Below are 16468 nucleotides of genomic sequence, written 5' to 3'. Positions count from 1 at the left end.
CTCTGGATTCATTATGACCCTTGGAAGGACCTTTTGTTGCTGCTGTTTTCGTTGTGTCTTTGGCTGATGGTGAATGTGGATAGAAAATAAAAAGGTCACTTATACGATACACATGCTTGTCGCTGGTCTGTGTGGGCATTGGTGGATCTGGGAGATCAACAGAACCTGTTGCATTGCTAGGTGCCGTAGTCATATATGAGGCAGGAAATAATTGTTGTTTGAGGGGTCACCTCACTCTGACACGAACGTGTTGGGAAGACGCGCCAGTTCTGACGTTAGTGCGACGGGTCTGTAGGCATTAAGGCAGGTTCTTGTGTCCTTTTTTGGAACAGGAACAATTACAGAAGATTTGAAGCAGTCTGGCACTGTGCACTGGGACAATGATTGCTTAAAAACGTCTGTAAAGATTGGAGCGAGTTGGCCAGCACAGGGCTGTAGTGTGGCTGGAGATACACAGTCAGGTCCTGCTGCCTTTTTACAGTTTTGCTTTTTGAATAGCCTTAACACATCCTGTTCTTTGCTTCACAGGGCATTCTCAAGACTTGTTAACGGCGTCAAGTCTTCGTGAGAGATTGAGTGTGAGTGGGTGTGGCACTCCAGTTGAGTGGGGGACAATAGCTCATCCCCAGGATGTGAATTATTTGGACGAGTTGTGAGACTGCCATGGACAAGGTCGTTGGAGATCCTTTGTGTTTCAGGCCTGCTGTAAAATGTGTTATCTGGTAGAGATGTATCTGAGGGGATTTTCTTTTGTAATTGGTAACAGTTTGGAGACCTTTCCAGACAGATAAACAGTCTTTGTTAGCAAACAGTTGTTCCAGCTGTGGACAGGAGGGGAAACAAAAGGTAGAGAACACTATTTTTAGAGAAATGGTCCTAAAGGAACAAAGCATAGTGTAGGATGCCACTAGCTTAAGTCTTAACAGCACTGCATGAGAGGAGACTCCAGTGTCTATTTGTTCCGAGGGATCCTCAGAAAGGTCAAAAGGTTGCAAACAGATAGGAGACTGGTTACATGCCTGAAGCTTAGCTAGAGGAACATAACAGTGCTGGAATTCTGAGAGGGGAGGTTATCAGAGCCTAATGTTATTGCGAAAAATGGCAACTAGGTATAGACGGTCTGCTGAATAATAATAATAATTGCTTACACTTATATAGCGCTTTTCTGGACACTCCACTCAAAGCACTTTACAGGTAATGGGGACTCCCCTCCACTACCACCAATGTGCAGCATCCACCTGGATGATGCGACGGCAGCCATAGTGCGCCAGAACGCTCACCACACATCAGCTATCAGTGGGGAGGAGAGCAGAGTAATGTAGCCAATTCATAGAAGGGGATTATTAGGAGGCCATGATTGGTAAGGGCCAATTGGAAATTTGGCCAGGATGCCGGGGTTACACCCCTACTCTTTTCGAGAAGCACCCTGGGATTTTTAATGACCACAGAGAGTCAGGACCTCGGTTTTACGTCTCATCCGAAGGACGGCGCCTGTTTACAGTATAGTGTCCCCATCACTATACTGGGGCATTAGGACCCACATGGACCACAGGGTGAGCACCCCCTGCTGGCCCCACTAACACCTCTTCCAGCAGCAACCTTAGTTTTTCCCAGGAGGTCTCCCAGCCAGGTACTGACCAGGCTCACACCTGCTTAGCTTCAGTGGGTTGCCAGTTGTGAGTTGCAGGGTGATATGGCTGCTGACTGTCTGTCCTGTGAATTGTTAAGGGTTTCATGTATTTGTGTGTCCAGGTAGTCCGGACTGCTGTGCTATGTGTTGTTTGTCTTTTGAATTTTCTGTTTTGCACCTATTGTATCCATAGTGGTACGGGCCAAATCCAATTTAAAGGGTGTTGTGAGCACTGGGGTTTGTTGGGAGTGGTGAGTTAGGAGTCTGGAAATGAGAGCAAGGTGCGAGTGGATATGATAAAAAGATTGTTCCTTTATTTTGTTTCTGATACCTGGTGAAGAGACGCAGTGAGTGTTTGAGTGGCCAGCTGCGTCAACTTCAATAAAACTGGCCTTTTGGTTTGTTTGAGTGCTGACTTGCTATGGTGTATTTTTTCTCTCTGTGAACAACAGGTCCTACGGCCAACACTACCCACACAGGAGGTGTGTGCGTGACAGCTCCTCAGCTGAAGCAGGAGTCCAAGTGTGCACAGATTTCTTGTTGGGGTTTGTTGTTTGAAGTTTCTGTTTGTATGTAGGAAGCAATTGTGCCATCGCGTGGTCCGAGTTATAGCACGGGACGAGAGCTCCCGAAGAGCGCCTGCCTCCTGCCCGATTCGACGTCTAAAATCATCACAGAACGAGAGGAGCCAACAGGAATGCAAGTCTCTTCTGGTGAGGAGCCTCCGACACAGCCCCCAGTACTGGGTGTGCAGAAAGAATCCTGTTCTACAGTTGTGGTGCGAAATGGCCTCCAGTCCTTGTCAAATGCTGGGTTTCTCTGGACTGCAGTCCCCTCCGCATTTGGATGATTGTGATTGGTGTTGCTGTAGGTGTGCTGTCCTGAGACTGACTGGTGTCAACACCAGCTGTACTCTGGGATCAGCAGGGCCTAGTGGTGGTATGAATTGTGGCCTCTGTTTCTCAGGTGTAACAAGTGTTTGATTACTCTGTGCTGTATGTGTCACGGACGTCCAAAGGGACTAACCGTAGGGAGCAGGAGAGCGGAAAAAGACCCATATGCGTAGCGGCAAGACGGGAAAAAGGCCCGGGCTCATTAGTGCAAAGAGTTCAGTAATGCCGTATAGAAACCTATGCCCTCAGGGAGCGGACGTGGGGCGCCCTGGTGCTAGGCGGGTCTCAGGACATCCGAACAACAATGCTGAGCGAGGACAGAGTGCAAGACCCGGAAATATATAGCCCAAGGGAAAGAGAGGGACAGGAAGGACAGCAGACCGGAAACTAGGGACAGGACAGAGAAGGAGCGCCCTCTGGCTGCAGAGGGCGTGACAGTATGTTTATCAATAGTGGGTACTGGCCTAATTCAGCCCTGCACTCGCTGTTAGCTGTTTTTCTCTGCGCAAGGCGGATGTTTCTACAGATTGATTAGAGTTTCTACAGAGTGTACTCCTGGTCTGTGAGGGGACCCCACACTTCACTGCCGTATAGGGCAATGGGTTGGATTACACTTTCAGATATTTGGAGCGAAATTCTTGTTGGTGGGTTGACATTGAAGAGCCTCCTTCTTATTGCGTAGAAAGCCCTGAGTGCCTTCTCCCTCAGTGCCTTTAGTGCCAGGTCAAAACTCCCAGAAGAGCTGATGGTGAGACCGAGATATGTGTAGCTGGATGTGTGCTCCAATGTGTTGTTGTTCAGTGTGAATTTGTACCTGTTTCCCTGACGTCTGGCTTTCTCCTGGAAAACCATAACTCTGGTCTTGTCCAGATTGACTGGCAGTGCCCAGGTGTGACAGTCCTGCTCCAGCAATGCCAGGCTCTGCTGTTCTGGGTCCAGATGGGCTGGCAGTGCCCAGGTGTGAATGTGATGAGATGTGTGGCGGTTTGGTAGGAAGCCAGTCTGACTCTAATGCAGGACATTGTGCTCAGTAAGGAGGGCCGGTTATCAGATATTCAAGTTACGACAGAGTTCCTTCCCCAGGTTACTGTTCACACTGAAGCTCCGGTACCTGTTGGGGTCGAGTCTGTCTCCATTCTTACAGACGGGCGTGATCAGTCCTTGATTCCAGGCCTCAGGGAAACAGCCGGCCGTCAGGACGAGGTTGGGGAGTTTGAGCAGGCTTTGCTGCAGGTCTGAGCTGCAGTTGGATCAAGCGTTGTTGACTGTGTCTTGGCTACAGGCCTTTTGTGGTCTGAGAGTTGTCTGTTTGTGTATGTGCTTATCTTCTTTAGGGTGTGCATGTAGTGTCTAACCATCTCACAGTATCTGAGGCGCAGTTCAGAGTGGTGTGGTGTTGTTTTAGTTCTGGTAGTTCTCTTCAGTTGTTTCTGCACTCTGTATCAAACCATTTGATATTGTTTCTGAGTGTGTTTCATATGAATGTAGTCATTTTGATTTTAAGGCTAGTTTCTCAAAAACATGGTTTATAAATTTATGCCCGATTTGTTGGTTTGATTCAGAGCGTTTTGAAATGTAAGGGATCAAGTAATGGGTTTATTTGCTGCTGAAAAGAGAAGAAAGAAAAAAAAAAGAAATGAGACAATTAGCTTGTAATGAGTTTATAACAACAGTAATTAGATTCCTGCAAGCACTCTTTTCATTGTCCAACAACTGAAAGCTTTTAGGTATAAAGGAAGGGTCCTCTAATATTTGATGTGTGAGATTGTCGTTCTATTGGAGATGTTAGGGAGTCTGAGGATTCGTGTTAATATGACAATACTGCTACTACTATTAATAATACAGCATGGCAAGACTTCTTTCAGTCATTTCCCACCCCTCCACCTCAGTGAATCACACATGTTAAACTTCCATCTCGGGTTCCAGATCAGACATGAGCAATCCTATATTACAAATACTTAGCACCAGGCAATTTAACCAGACAATAATTTAAGCAATTATTCATTCAAGAGAAGCAGCAGGACGAGTAAAGTGCCCCTCTGATGGCCGGTCAGTGGAATTAAACTGGAAAATTTCTTAGAAATGATTTATTCTTACAATGATGTGCCAATGGCGCCGCTTGGTGGTCATTCAGCAAAATTTCACCGAAAGTTTTTTTTAATTAAAATACCGTTAGTAATGTTCGTATTAATTAGTTATTTTAATTTTAAAAATATTTAAGCATTTTCAACAGCAAAGAATACATTGCCTTGCAAACAAGAGTAATGAATGAATGTATTGTACATGGATACAAAATACAAAATAAATACAATAAACCAAAAATTAAAATGACGTTCAAAAGGCGCGAGTCGATGACGTCAGAAGGAAGTCGCCCACGGGGCGTATGGGTAATGTAGTTTCTGTAGTTCTCTGGCCCTCACTGCCCACGTGTTTCGGTGATTTGATTGAACATCAGAATTAATTATATTGTACCATTTCAGCGTGTTTGTCGTGTCATGGATTTCTATGACTGTCTTATGGGTTCTCTTGTGTGTCATGTTTATTTTAGTGGGTGGCAGTGCTGGGGCCCTGAACTGTAATCATTCGTGTTTAGTATTTGTTACTGTGACCCTCCTGGGAGGAGGGGACCTTTGTAAGATTCCTGTCCTGGCAAGCAGCAGGTGAGAGTTTGCTGTCCGACTCAATTACACCTCCGCTACCTCATTTCACCTCTTTCACCAGCCTGTAAAGGGGGTTGTGATAGTATGGGGTCTTTCTCTTTAACAACCTCAAACCGCAGAAAAGAAATGCTTCATTTATAAGATTGAAATATAACCAGAAAGTATAAAAATAGCTATTTGTGTGTATCGTGTCAGAAATATTTGTTTTTATTTTAAAAGAATTTAGAAGAGAAATATGATTAATAAGGCAGTAGAATCCATTTAAACTGTCATTTTCCTGTTTAGGTTGGAAAGTTTAATTTGATCAAGTCCACTTGAGTGCCTAAGCAACTGTTTGGGTAGTTTGGCTGGTGTGGTGGTGCTCTCCAAATACCTGATCCAAACGGACAGAGAGACAAAGTGAGAAAGAAAAGGTGTAAATAACAGACATATCATATGCAGAATACAGTAATGTGCTGTTCAGCACAGTGACCTAGAGTGAAGATGGAAATCAGTCATTCTAGTGCTCTCAATGGTTTTCCATTACAAACGGACCAGGGCTTCCTGAGACACAGGCAGTTGGAGTTATATAGAGTTAGAGGTTGTTTTCACGGCACCAGCCGACTAAAGCAGAGACCTCCTTCCACTCCAGAATTTTTTTTTTTATTTGGGTGGGATCATCTGGAGTCTTGATTCCTTTCACGGAGTCAGCAGTAGATACACAGCTGTTAGCATAGGAGGAGTACAGAAGAGGTGACAGCAGTGCTGGGGACCCTCTGGCACAACCAGAGGTGTGAAATTGAAATTGTTTGGAAGGAATGGGAAGCTAAAGGCAGAGTCACAATCTCTGATTCATGTAATCAAAACAGTAAGTTCTTTCCTCGGGCAGCTTCGTTAGAACATTTTAAATAGATGTAAAAGTGTATTTACAGACTATATCAGCCCTTATCTTTATTAACCTGGTTTAATCTTTTTTTCAGAAGTGTAAATATATTATACTATGTACCCCTGATGGTATTATTGATGTGCTATAAATATACTCTTGTTTGTATTGTATCTCTTTTTATTGCTACCATAAAAAGTTAAAAAGAACTGCACTTTCGAGAAATGTCCACTGGGCGGCGACAGAGATACACGAGTCTATGGCGGCGAGTCCAATAGCGCCTCCGTACAGATCCTCGTTGTGCAGAGATTGAAAATCAATACAGATGATAACTGTGACGTTTGTGACAGCAACTCTGAAAGATAACGTAAAGAAGGAAACTAATATTGACATTACTTTTAAAGAAGTTAAATAATACTACATTTTAAACCTATTGAAAGTAATATGAAAATATCGTTTGTATTTAAAAAAATATGATACTTCATAATAATTAACGAAATGCTGTGAGAGGAGACCCATGTTTGAACACTTGAAAACGGATGTAAATGCGTCTGTACAGACAATTTGAAACATGTACGGACCTCATCTGCTTTTGTTTACCATTAAACAAGATTACTTGTTTAATCTTTTTACATAACATGTACATGTATTATCGTATGTACCCCTGACTATACTCTGTGTTATATGTATTCTTGTTTTTATGGCATGTATTGTTGTTATAATTAAAAATAAAAAGACGCGAATCGATTACGTCAAAAGGAAGTCGCCACAGGGCTTGTGGGAAATGTAGTCTTTATAGTGCTCTGGACTGCGCTCCGCACGTGTTCCGCAGATTTGATTGAGCATCAGAATTAATTATACAATGTCAGTGTATTTACCGTGTCGCGGATTTCTATGTCTGTCTTACAAGACGGACTCGGCAGGAGCTGTTCCTTGCTCTCCGGAGTGAAGCTGCTCTGGGAAGAGACGAGCAAATCTTCAGACTCTTTGTAAATGAGACATCATGACAGCTGTGCCGACCTGCTCTTTATTGACCTGTTGAACCTGTTTGTGTAAAGAGCAGGAGTCTTGTGTACCCCTGATTGTGTTATGTGTACTCTAGTGTGTTTGCAGCGCTCGTCCTGCCTGGTTTATCAACTCGACACAGAAACAAAACCCACTGCCGTCGTGTTTGTGGGTTTCTGAGCTCTCTTGTCTTGTTTGCAAACTTTTCTCCGGTGTTTATTTTACTTTGTTAAATAAAACGGGGTTGCCGGGGCAACGGAGCTGCAGTAGTTGTTGCCGGAGCGGGTCTGACCTCCAGCAGGTCAACAGGCGGCTTTTTTAATCTAATCTGCGAGAAAAACAGAAACTTAAGAAACTTTAGTCTAAAAAGCGCTGGCTGGAGTATTTTGTGGAAGAAACGGTGACTCGCAGGCTGTGGGACAGGACTATCAGGGACACATCAGCGCTGGACACCAGCCTCACACCGCTGGGCTCACTGCACCATGAGCGAGTCCGTCGGCGCCTCCTCCTGCTGGGGTGTGTTACTGCAGGAGTGAGGAGTCTCCGGTCTCCGGTCGCGTCATGATCTGCAAGTGGAGGTGAGAGACGGCGGCGCAGTGGGTGGCAGCGCTGGGAGCCTGGATTTAGTTCCTGGGGTGCTGTCTGTGTGGAGTTTGCATGCTCTGCCTGTGTTCTCATGGGTCTGGTGTCCTGGGCTGCTGTCTGTGTGGAGTCTGCATGCTCTGCCTGTGTTCTCATGGGTCCTGTTCATGGGGTGCTGTCTGTATGGAGTCTGCATGCTCTGCCTGGGTTCTCATGGGTCCTGTTCATGGGGTGCTGTCTGTGTGGAGTCTGCATGCTCTGCCTGGGTTCTCATGGGTCCTGTTCCTGGGGTGCTGTGTGTGTGGAGTCTGCATGCTCTGCCCCTGTTCTCATGGGTCTGGTTTCCTGGGGTGCTGTCTGTATGGAGTCTGCATGCTCTGCCCCTGTTCTCATGGGTCCTGTTCCTGGGGTGCTGTCTGTGTGGAGTCTGCATGCTCTGCCCCTGTTCTCATGGGTCCTGTTCCTGGGGTGCTGTCTGTGTGGAGTCTGCATGCTCTGCCCCTGTTGTCATGGGTCCTGTTCCTGGGGTGCTGTCTGTGTGGAGTCTGCATGCTCTGCCCCTGTTGTCATGGGTCCTGTTCCTGGGGTGCTGTCTGTGTGGAGTCTGCATGCTCTGCCCCTGTTCTCATGGGTCCTGTTCCTGGGGTGCTGTCTGTGTGGAGTCTGCATGCTCTGCCCCTGTTCTCATGGGTCTGGTGTCCTGGGGTGCTGTCTGTGTGGAGTCTGCATGCTCTGCCCCGTTCTCATGGGTTCGTTTTCCTGGGGTACTGTCTGTGTGGAGTCTGCATGCTCTGCCCGTGTTCTCATGGGTCCTGTTCCTGGGGTGCTGTCTGTGTGGAGTCTGCATGCTCTGCCCCTGTTCTCATGGGTCTGGTGTCCTGGGGTGCTGTCTGTGTGGATACCTGGTGAAGAGACCCAGTGAGTGTTTGTGTGGCCAGCTGCGTCAACTTCAATAAAACTGGCCTTTTGGTTTGTTGCTGACTTGCTATGGTGTATTTTTTCTCTCTGTGAACAACACGTCCTACGGCCAACACTACCCACACAGGAGGTGTGTGCGTGACAGTCCAAGTGTGCACAGATTTCTTGTTGGGTTTTGTTGTTTGAAGTTTCTGTTTGTATGTAGGAAGCAATTGTGCCATCGCGTGGTCCGAGTTATAGCACGGGACGAGAGCTCCCGAAGAGCGCCTGCCTCCTGCCCGATTCAACGTCTAAAATCATCACAGAACGGTGAGGAGCCTCTGACACAGCCCCCAGTACTGGGTGTGCAGAAAGAATCCTATTGTACAGTTTTGGTGTGAAATGGCCTCCAGTTCTTGTAACATGATGGGTTTCTCTGGACTGCAGTCCCAGTGCACTCCGCTTTGGATTTGCAGTGGTGTTTTCTACAATGGAAAACCCTTTGTTTGTACAGAATGGAAATGGCAGTCTGCATGTTTTAATAATATAATGTGATCATGTACTACAGCTTAAACACTGAGCCAGGTGACGTTTGATTCTAAAAGATTTCTCTATCATTTCAGCGGCGCCTTGTCTGCGGCAGCCCGGCAGCTCCTCCTCCCTTCCAGCTGAGACTCTTCCCTCTCCAGAGGTGGGTTAGTGCTCTCAGGTCATCTTCTCTCACACAGCTGCCGGGCAGAAACGCTACTTCCACTGGGCAGAGAGCAGACGGGCAGTGGGAAGGGCAGCCCTGTGTTTGGGGATCAGGGCTGTCCCTGCTGAGGGATGCTTTCAGAGCCAAAGCAACTGGCTGGGTTATGAACTTTATGGTGTGATCCAAATAAGACATAAAAAGACAGAGAATGAGAAAGAAATAGTATTGCATGTATCTAATCAAAACAGTCTCTTTCAGACAAAACAAATATTGAACAAAAACTTAGTTGCAACACACTGCACTACACTTTCTTCTAGGCTGACATTACCGATAGTTTGTGCTGTCTTCCTTTCAGTCTGCAGGGTGTGCATCGTTTTCCTCAGCTTCCTACACGAGGAATCAGTTTCTCCTGCCCTGGTTTCACTCCTTTATATCTCACAATCTTCTGCAGCTCCTGGAGGCTGACGACATGTTTGCTGTTTCTGAAAAATTGCTGACTGGCTCATCAGCACAATTGCTGATTCAAAATCCTTTACTCACATGTTGCCTTAGCCTCTGTATCACAGAGATGTGTGCTTTTCTGGGTTGGATAGATCGATAGTGTGCTTTTGCTCAGTTGCTCTGCTCAATGCGTGGTCTTTTAACTCCGGCTGGGTACGAGCACCTCACTCTCCACACGGCTTTCCAAGGCTCTGTCATCGTGTGTGAGGATATTGTGTAGCTCGTGAAACAGTTCCCCCATTTGAGCCCTGGATTTACTGGGTACTTGAATACCTGAATCTTGCCGTCAGTCCTGATCACCTTGTTTTTGTTCTGCAAGGACAAGGCACCTCCCCAGCACTGAACACAAACTGATACTGGCGGGTTGATTGTGTTGTGGAAAAATCGGGCTGTGGTGTGAGTTTGTGTCTGTGGGGGTAAGGTGTCCCCTGCAGCGCGAACAAACATGCAGACTCCACACAGACAGCAGCCCTGGAATCAAACCCAGGGCCCCGGTGCTATGAGGCAGCGATGCTAACCACTGTGCCGCAGTGTTGCCCCCTTTGAAAATGTCTGACTTCCGTTTAATTTGAGGTCACAAGCTTATAAATGGTCTCACAACGTTTGTCTCATCTCAGGTTTCTCTGACCAGTCCCAAGGACCTGTAGTCACTGACAGCTTCTGCAGTCTGACGGTTCATTTCAGTAGGCTGGAGGGATGGCGCAATTATCCTCAAATCAGTGAGTATTGTTTTGCTCTTGTAACATGAAACATCAAAGAGAAGTCAACAGACTATTCCGTGAAACTGTTCAGACTGGCCCGTGGTGATTTTCTGGGTCCTTTAGTAAGCTGTCCGGGACTGTGTCATCGACACACTTTGTGAGAAGCCAGTCTGTGTGTTTGCTCTTGTGATCATTCGTGAACGAATGTAAGAGAGGGAGAAGATTCGGCCCTGGAGTGATCCAGTTTTCTATTTAACAACCTCAAACTGCAGGAGAGAAATGCTTCATTTCTAAGATGGAAATATAATCAGAAAGTATAATTAGCCATTTGTGTATATCATGTCAAAAAATGTTTTATATATAAAAAGAATTTAGTAGAGACATTTGCTTAATAAGGCAGTAGAATAAATGTTGTGATGCTGGTGTGATGGTGCTCTCCAACAAACTGATACAAATGGACAGAGAGACAAAGTGAGAAAGAAAATGTGTACATAACAGACATGTATGCAGAATACAATACAGTGCTGTAAAGTACAGTACCCTAGAGTGAAGATGGAAATCATTCATTCTGGTGCAGAAGAAATGAATCTGCTCTCAATGGTTTTCCTGTACAATTGGATCACGTTGTGAATTCTACATAATTCACAGAAAACAAAATAAACAACTCATTCACTCCCCTGCTGTCCGTGACCCAGAGCTCAGTAATCATTTCACTACTGAAGATCATGCAGTTTTTAATGCTTTTCATTTGAACATCCTACTTGTTAATATTTCCTCTTAGATGAGAATATTCTCTTCGGCGTGTCTTTACAACTCTTCTCTTATTGCTCCTCTTGTCAGTAATCCGGTGTGAAAGCTGTCTCTGTCGGAATCAATGTCTTACCTCTCCGTCTTGTGTTTCAGGTCTCCTCTGGCTGCTGACCCTGCCGTCAGGACAGAACACATCCCGCACTGACCACACTGCTGGGTTTACTGTACGTGACAATAAAGAGCTTGAGCAACACATCTAATGTGATCTCTGCACGCTTCCCGAGGAGGGTCCAGCAACGTTGTATATAGTGCACATCACCATCGGGATGAAAAACAAAAATCCCCAGTGGGAGTCCAGTCTTTCCCTGCTACGCAAATTGCTTTTCGTTAGGTGAGGTCGCAAGTTCTTATTGGAGAATGTTGTACAGTTTCTTAATGCAATAGGGCGAGTAAGACTGAAGTTCCCCCCGTGTTGGCCGATCAGTGGAACGAAACTGGAAAAAAGCTCCTTGAAACTGTGATTCATACACTTATACACTGGCTCAGCATGGTGCTCACCTGCTGTCCTTGGGTGTCTGCTGAAATTTGATTTTTTTTCAGGAGCACTGTGACCCAGAGCTCAATAATCATTTCAGCTACTGAAGATCATTCAGTTTTTAATGCTTTTCATTTGAACATCCTACTTGTTAGTATTTCCTCTTAGGTGAGAATACTCTGGTACTTTTCTGGGTCTTAGTTGAGTGAGCTTTATTAGAATAATTGAACAATACTTTCACCTCCACATAACACTCATAGATTTTTCAAGGGTTAAATATGGGAGCCACGTTTCTTGCATGTTTCCTTTTGTAAGTTGATTCACAAAGCTTTCACCGCCTCCACTCCAGTGAATCACTTTGTTTAGCAAGTGATCAGGTGGAACAGTTTAATTTCTTCCTGCAAATAATGCCTTTTCCTTTTTCATCCCATTCAAGTCTCCGTCCTAGTTAGAGTCATTGTGATGTAGAACGGCAGTGGTCCACTTGAAAGGTTCAAGGTTTCACTGTGTTTTAGAGTGCAGATAAAGAAGATAATAGGAGAGGAAACTGGAAAAGCCGTGACTCTGTCATTCCATTCAATTCAATTTATTTTCATATAGCGCCTTTCACAACAAGGTTGCCCCAAGGCGCTGAACAATGCAGGTAAATATACATTTTGTGAATACAGAACTGAAGACAATGGAGGAAAGGAACCAAAGACTCCTCAGTAAGGAGAATAAAATCCTCTAGGGGTCCAAGGTCAACTGGCTGCCCAACCCCTTTGGGCATGCTAACATTATATCATTAAAAAAAAAGAAAGAAATGAATGCGGGTATTAATCCATCCATCCATCACGTCGTCAGTACCCAATGCAGGTCTCTGCAGACCAGCAGAATCCTCCTAAACGACAGCTGTATCCATGATGCCCCTCTTGGATCCATGGCACTGATGCAGCATTCAACTCACATGGTGCCCAGCCCAGGACAGACAGGCCTCTGAAACTATGCTGTGTACAGTATTTCTCCTCTGCAGCATCCCTGCGAGGCAGGACAGGTGCCTGACCTCTGAGAGCCTTGTAAGTAAGTAGAAGGAGTTTGAAGTCCGCCCTGTACCTGAGAGGAAGCCAATGAAGAGAGAGAAGTATGGGGGTTATGTGGTCATTCTTTCTGCTCCAAGTAACAATTCTAGCTGCTGCATTCTGTAAATATTCAAACTCTTTGCTGTGACAAATCTAACGTACTTTAGGCAGACAAAACAACCTTAAAAAGCCACATGATTTTTAAGTAGTCTGTCTGTGTGTAGTAACAGTGGTTCACATTATTTCAGAACGTATACTCCCGTCTCTGTAACTTTCCTCAGTCAGCTAGTGAACATTCTGTATTTACACCACGAATGCACTACTTTGTCTCGCGCGCGGTCACACTGGCCGTCCACAGGCACGGGCAGGAGCAGGGAACACGAGGCCGCTCTGTAGTGCCCCTGTGGCTCTCCAGCAGAGGGGAGCACTTTGCTCAACAGCCCTGAGCCGAAGGACCCAGTGATAAAGCTGAAAATCTGGCAAGTCCCCCAGTCTCCCTGGGGCGCTGAAGAGGATTTCATCTGATGCTGAGGTTCCTGTAACTCAACACAAAATTGAACACGGCGAGTTATGAGTTTGTGAAGAAGTGACAGCGGAACAATGTCAAACAGGAAGTTAACCTACAGGAAAGAATTAATTGAATCTCTGATATTCAAGCACGCAGTGTGACGTCTACTGTCTATTCAAATCTACTCTGCAAGTCTTACAATTCTTTTTCATACACCGTCTCCTGGTTATTGTTTTGTGAGTGCTTGAACTGTTTCTCAGTAGAAATAAGACCGATAACTCACTGCTTCAGGATGCACACTATCGTCGATGAAACCTGTGGTGTAAGCAAGCGAAAAGAGACAGATCCTTCTAAAACACAGAGGCCATCGGGAGGGCAGAAACACTCTGCAACAGGTAGGAGCTGTGGAGCCATGAGTCCCCCGAGCCAGAGCCCTCGTCCTCCCTCGACAGCGAACTGAGCTCCAGCGACTGGAGCAGCTACCTGCCGTCGTGGGACCTCCTGCAGATTGGGAACGGGTAAGGCAATTCGACACGAGCCCACTCCTCTTCCCACTGCTTACACCCCTATAACAAATAGTTTCAGGGTATTCAAGTACAGGATAAAGAGATTACAGGTGTTCCCAATTGGCTGAGGATACAACTCTCTCTCTGAGAAAGCACACAGAGGTGGACAAAGCAATTAAATGCGTTTACAAGTCATTTCCTCTGTATCTGGTCTTTCTTTACATATCAGAAAAGTGAACTGGTGGCTGTTGAAAAGTGTCTGCTCCGTACGTAATATACATGTAAAAGATGTGATTAAATATCTTGGTATTAAGATTTTCAAAAAGGTGATTTTGTGATTTGATGTTCTCTACCTTAGTAAAATAAAAAAAAACTTTATTCATGGTTGTTATTTGTCAAACACGGGCAGAAGGAGGCCTAAATGCTACAGGGTTTAGAGCATCTAATACCGATACCGACAGAGTACTATTTACAAAATTAAGCAAAGTAGGTGGTGTATGTTTCCCTAATTTAATCATTCAGGAACTAGCGGGTATAGACTTTTTACTTGAATGTCATTTGGATGCTGGAAACCCCCCTGAAACTTGCCAGCTTCCATGAAGAAGTTCTCCTCACGTGGTCTCTTATAGATAAACATACCTCCCATAGATACATCATCTAGAATACAGAGAAAAAATAAACCTGTGCTTTGAAAACTGGGTTTAAAATAGTATAAGCGGGGTCAACAAATTAACTGGTGTGGATGATGAAATGTAGAATCAAGCAGATTTTATGAATAGATATAATGTTTGTGATACGTCTGATAACAATCCATCGTAACCAGAGTTACTCCTAGAGAGGTATTGATGCTTTTAAGAAACTAACAGTATACCATCAGAAACTATGGAAGAATTTACAACCTTTATTAGACTACAAGGAAAACAATTTAGTAATACTTGTACTAATAAATACTTCAGATCCCTCTCGCAATCTCACAATATCTTGTCAAACTATTTTGGAGCACCTCTTTGGAGAAAGTGAGTGGAATCAAACATGACTATTGTCAAACAGATTTTGTATGAAAAATAAGGTTAAGGCGTCAGTACAAAATTGTACATTGAATCGACCCGGTAAAGATACACAGTGTGCATAGATTTAAAAGTAATATAGATGATAATTGTCTTTCTCAAAGCAGCCCAGAAACCTTACGTTTGTTTTTGTTTTGTTCTGTTGTTAAAACACTCTGAACAGATCGGCAAAATGGTGTAAAGAAGGCTTCTAATTCTGACATTTCCTGCAGACAAATTGATGTTATTTTACTGCTCAATACTGCTGAACCGAATCTAAAATATAATGTATCATTGGCTTAATCATTATACTTGCTCGTTATTAGATGTATAAATAGCCTAAAGATGAGAAATAATCGAAAATTGAATAATTAGACCGTATGTCGTAGTAGCAGATTGTACTTCTCGCCTACTTGATGTGGTCGAGCAACACCACAATCGCCATACAATCCGTCCGTTCTCATGCTCTGACTTTCAGGTTGGGCAGTGGACTGGATTCCAGGGCAAACTCGTTCTTGTTTGATTATCCGTGTGAAATCTCGCCCAATATAACGGGTAAGCTCATGCACTGAAATTATGCGCTTCCAAATTGAAGCGACACGCATTTGAATAATTCAAAATACACACGAGGGAACGTCTCCAAACCATGTCTAAGTATCACAACATGAAAGCTGTGCGTACCTTATCTTTATTTGCCTGTATAATGTACTCCGGTGATCTGTAACGTAGTCTTGCGTGCATCGTAAAGGATCCGGACTTCCGGCTACGGAAAACCCGGAGTGGATCGGCCTTTCCACCGGACCCGGACTTCCGGCTACGGAAAACCCGGAGTGGATCGGCCTTTCCACCGGACCCGGACTTCCGGCTACGGAAAACCCGGAGTGGATCGGCCTTCCACCGGATCCGGACTTCCGGCTACGGAAAACCCGGAGTGGATCGGCCTTCCACCGGATCCGGACTGCCGGCTACGGAAAACCCGGAGTGGATCGGCCTTCCACCGGATCCGGACTGCCGGCTACGGAAAACCCGGAGTGGATCGGCCTTCCACCGGATCCGGACTGCCGGCTACGGAAAACCCGGAGTGGATCGGCCTTCTACTGGATCCGGACTGCCGGCTAAGGAAAACCCGGAGTGGATCAGCCTTCCACTGGATCCGGACTGTGAGCAGCTTTTGTCCAATCGGCGCTGAGATTTCAGCAGAGGCGGGAGACAGGCTCTTGTCCAGTCACACAGCTTCAGTCCCGGGACTTTTCCGAATTCCGGCGGGCGGTGACACTTCCGAGAAATGTCCACTGGGTGGCGACAGAGATACACGAGTCCACGGAGCTGAGTCTCAAAGCGCTATCGGAAAGACTTGAAATCGGAAAGAAATACATTTGTTACATTTTAATCCCATTGAAAAGGAAGATGAAAATATCGTTTGTATTTTTAAACATTATTATACTTGCGCAACATAATTATTAAGGGAATGGTGTGAGAGGAGACCGTGTTTGAACAGTTTAAGACGGATGTAAAGACATTTTATTTCAGAATGTCTTTCTTTCTGAAATGTGTCCGTTTCTGTGTTGTAAGAACGTTGAAGCATGGACGGGCCTTATCTGCATTTACCTTGTTGAATCTTTTTTTCCATAAAATGTACA

At 45.2% G+C, this 16468-nt stretch overlaps 2 long non-coding RNA genes across 2 annotated transcripts; one reads left to right on the top strand and one right to left on the bottom strand.

Moving 5' to 3' along the window:
* Positions 1–10347: 10347 nt before the first annotated feature.
* LOC138225126 (uncharacterized) lies at positions 10348–11428 on the top strand. Its single transcript, XR_011183699.1, has 2 exons — positions 10348–10443; positions 11329–11428. It is a non-coding gene; the product is annotated as an uncharacterized lncRNA (long non-coding RNA).
* Positions 11429–12280: 852 nt separating this feature from the next.
* LOC138225154 (uncharacterized) lies at positions 12281–15634 on the bottom strand. The gene is made up of 2 exons (XR_011183734.1): positions 15510–15634; positions 12281–12802 (listed from the first exon to the last, which is right to left on the bottom strand). It is a non-coding gene; the product is annotated as an uncharacterized lncRNA (long non-coding RNA).
* Between the last annotated feature and the right edge of the window lie 834 nt (positions 15635–16468).

This window comes from Lepisosteus oculatus, chromosome 26 (assembly GCF_040954835.1).
Source record: "Lepisosteus oculatus isolate fLepOcu1 chromosome 26, fLepOcu1.hap2, whole genome shotgun sequence".
In the NCBI taxonomy this organism is placed as follows: domain Eukaryota; kingdom Metazoa; phylum Chordata; class Actinopteri; order Semionotiformes; family Lepisosteidae; genus Lepisosteus; species Lepisosteus oculatus.
Note: the sequence above shows the minus strand (reverse complement) of the source record. Positions and strands in the feature narration are given on the sequence as shown.